This window comes from Papio anubis, chromosome 1 (assembly GCF_008728515.1).
Source record: "Papio anubis isolate 15944 chromosome 1, Panubis1.0, whole genome shotgun sequence".
Classification (NCBI taxonomy): domain Eukaryota; kingdom Metazoa; phylum Chordata; class Mammalia; order Primates; family Cercopithecidae; genus Papio; species Papio anubis.
In genome coordinates, this window is record NC_044976.1 from 125,978,120 (window position 1) to 125,982,399 (window position 4,280).

The following is a 4,280-nucleotide window of genomic DNA, read 5'->3' on the forward strand; positions in this document are numbered from 1 at the left end:
CTCACTCTGTCCCCCAGGCTGGAGTGCAGTGGCGTAATCTCAGCTCACTGCAACCTCTGCCTCCTGGGTTCAAGGGATTCTCCTGTCTCAGTCTCCTGAGTAGCTGGGATTACAGGCATGTGCCACCACACCCGGCTAATTTTTGTATTTTTAGTAGAGACGGGATTTCACCATGTTGGTCAGGCTGGTCTCGAACTCTTGACCTTGAGATCCACCCGCCTCGGCCTCCCAAAGTGCTGGGATTACCGGTGTGAGAAACTGCACCTGACCTAATTTTTGTATTTTTTTTGTAAAGACGGAGTTTCACCATGTTGGCCAGGCTGGTCTCCAACTCCTGGCCTCAAGTATCCACCAGCCTCAGCCTCTCAAACTGCTGGGATTACAGGTGTGAGCCACCATGCCCAGCCTATCTTTCTTCTTCTTCTTTTTTTTTTTTAAAGGGTCTTACTCTGTCACCCTGGCTGGAGTGCACTGGTGTGATCATGGCTCACTGTAGCCTTGATCTCCTGGGCTCAAACGATCCTCCTGCCTCAGCCTCCCAAGTAGCCGGTACTACAGGTATGCACCACCATGCCTGGCAACTTTTAAAATTTGTATTTATTACAAATATTTTTTTTCCTTTCTTTCCACAGGTGTTGACTTTTTATTTTTGTAGAGACTGGTGTCACTCAGTTGCCCAGGTTGGTCTTGAACACCTATGCTCAAGTGGTCCTCCTGCCTTGGTCTCCCAAAGTGCCAGGATTACAAGTGTGAGCCATAGTACTGGCCTCAAATTTCTTAAACACTCCTATAAACACCATATCCTGAACCCCTCCTTGAGAACATACCTGAGTAGAACACCCATTGTCCACAGCAAGGATGTGCAGCAGCTGTTCTGTAGGTAAGTTCCCTTAATGTCTGCTTTGGCCTGATTGCCCTGGCATTTAGCACTTCACTCACTGGAATCCCAACCAGCCTTATCTTGGGATGGTTTGGGGCATCCTTTGCGAGAGCTGCCCTGATGCCAGCTGTGGGTTCAGCTGATACTAACTGGTGGGATTCTCTGGAAGGGCTTTGATGGCATCATCATCATCGTAGCATTCATTAGTTACCATTTGCCCATTCTCCACTGTCCAATCTTTATCGAGCACGTACTCTATATCAGGCCCTAGGGACACACTGGTGAGCAAAACAGACAGGGCCTTTGCCCTCTGTGAGATTTACAGTATAGCGGGGAGACAGACTATGAACAAGTATCAGAGAAATAAATATGGAACTACAAACCTTGCAAGTGCTACTAAGTAATCGATCAGGGTGCTGGAACACAGAAGGCAGTGGGAGAAGAGAGAGGGTGTATTTTATTTTATTTATTTATTTTGGAAGCAGAGTTTTGCTCTTGTCACCTAGGCTGGAGTGCAGTGGCACGATCTCAGCTCACTGCAACCTCTGCCTCCGGGGTTCAAGCGATTCTTATGCCTCAGCTTCCCGAGTAGCTGGGATTACAGGTGCGCATCACCACGCTCGGCCTCGAGGATGTATTTTAGACAAGATGAGATGGTTGAGGAAGTCTTCTTTGAAGTGATTATTTTGCAGCTGAAATTTGAAGGATGAGGAGGAACCAGTGGGAACAAATGGAGGAAGGGGTTTTCCACGGCGGGGGCGGGGGGGCAGAAATGATATATGCCAAGGCTCTGAGGAAGAAAAAGCTTGGCGCCAAGGAGGCAAAGAGCTGCAATGAGGTTGCGTGCCTGGAGTGCAGGGTCATGGCCCATGGTGAAGGTAGGGGACCTGAGCAGGATCTTGTGATGTGGTGGGTTTACCCAGGGGATGGACATGATCCAACTGATGGTTTAGGTCCCTTCTGTTGCTGGGTAAAGAATAGATGGTAGCCAGGTGTGGTGGCTCATGCCTGTAATCCCAGCACTTTGGGAGGCCAAGGCAGGTGGATCATCTGAGATCAGGAGTTTGAGACCAGCCTGGCTAACATGGTGAAACCCTGTCTCTACTAAAAATACAAAAAATTAGCCGGGTGTGGTGGTGCGCACCTGTAATCCCAGCTACTCAGGAGGCTGAGGCAGGAGAATCACTTGAATCCGGGAGGCGGAGGTTTCAGTGAGCCAAGATCACGCCATTGCACTCCAGCCTGCGCAACAAGAGCGAAACTCCATCTCAAAAAAAAAAAAAAAAAAAAAAAAAGAATAAATGGTAGGTACAGGTAGACCTACTATGGGCTTAGAAAGAATCTTGGTGGTAGGTGATCTAGCATGTTGGCAGTGAAGATGAAGAGAGGGGGATGGCTTGGAGATGCATTTTGGAGAAGAGCCAGCAAAGTGGAACAGTAAAACAGCCATGGAGAGGGTGGCTTCTAGCATCAAGGAGTCTGGCTTGAGCAGTTGGGTAGATGGTAGTGCCACTAACTGAGACTACAGAAGAAATAGGTTTGAAGTAGGGGGAAATTCAAGCTTTCTGTTTTGACAGGCTAAATTTGAGAAGCCAATTAATCACCAAAATCCATAGACAGTTGGAGCTGTTCATCGAGCACACTTCCTGTGTACTGGAACAGCGTCCGTGCCTCATGGACACTGTCCCCTTTTATCATTGTGACAACCTAGAAAGAAGGTAGGATCAGGCCGGGCGCAGTGGCTCAAGCCTGTAATCCCAGCACTTTGGGAGGCCGAGACGGGCGGATCACGAGGTCAGGAGATCGAGACCATCCTGGCGAATATGGTGAAACCCCGTCTCTACTAAAAAATACAAAAAACTAGCCGGGCGAGGTGGCGGGCGCCTGTGGTCCCAGCTACTCGGGAGGCTGAGGCAGGAGAATGGCGTAAGCCCGGGAGGCGGAGCTTGCAGTGAGCCGAGATCGCGCCACTGCACTCCAGCCTGGGCGACAGAGCGAGACTCCGTCTCAAAAAAAAAAAAAAAAAAAAAAAGAAGGTAGGATCAACAGGCTGTTTTACAGATGAGGGAATTGGGCCATAGCAAGGTTCCTTCTCCACTCTGCTGTGGGGCCAGGGGGCTGAAGGCTTTGCAGAGTGGCATCTGTAGGGTTTGGAGAGTGGCATCCATAGGAGATGAGACGGAGAGGGTGAGGTTGAGCATTTACCTCCGCAGCTGCCCCCTGTGAGGATTCTAGGGACCATTCTCTCCCTATGCCTTGGACCCTTACAGGAGTAACGAAGCCCACTGTTATTAGATCTGGGGTAATGCACTATCCCTTGTGGTTTACCAACACCCTGCCCATTCCTTTGTATAACCCTGTTATGAAACACCTTCAAATTATTCAATTTGACAGAATTCTTTATTTCCTGAAGAAATCCTACCCGATACACTTGTCTGATACTAAAAGTCTTGTCAGGAGTGTAGCTGGGATTCAGGCCCAGAGAGTAGAGCTCCAGAGCCCGAGTTGTAACCACTAAGCTCCATGCCTGCCCCTTGGGACTGTTTCAGTGGATGGGAAGGGGAGAAGTCTGTGACTCTGGAGTTGGAAAAGAGACAGATAGTAGGGAGGACTTCCTAGGGGAAATGAGCATGGCGTCTCATCTCTCTGTATATAGAAGACAGAACAAATAAAGAGGGACAAAATCTGAAGCCAGAGAGAATGTGGTAGACTTCAGGGACTGGGGATTCAGGCCTTGTGCTTGTGGTGTTGGGAGAGACATGGGACTTTGGGCCTTTAAGGATGGTCTGGCATTATTTTGTTTTTGATACAGGGCCTTCCTCTGTAGCCCAGGCTGGAATGCAGTATCATGATCTCTGCTCACCGCAGCCTCGATCTCCTGGACTCAGGTGATCCTCCTATCTCAACGTCCCAAGTAGTTGGGACTACAGGCGTGCACCACAATGCCTACTATTTTTTTTTTTTTTTGTATTTTCTGTAGAGATGGAGTTTCACCATGTTGCCTAGGCTGGTGCAGAACTCCTGGGCTCAAGTGGTCTGCCCACCTTTGCCTCCCAAAATACTGGGATTACAGGCATGAGCCACCACGCCCAGCTGTGGTCTGGCAATATTGAACTGACATCAGAACCGGCTGGGAGGATAGGAATCCCAGAGATCCCAGTCCCAAGGGATTAGCAGGAGGTGGGGGGCAGTTCTCCAAAGGAGCCTGTGTCCTGTCCAGCTAAGGGACAGACACTTTGACCTAAAATCAGGCCAGAGTTTCCTCAGCAATATAAAATCTCGCCCATTTTTATGCAAATGATAGCAATGGTACCATACATAACACTCTGTACTGTTTTTCTTTACCATTTAGTAATAGATCTTAGACTCCTTGCATATTGAAGCCATAAAAGGGAGGCCT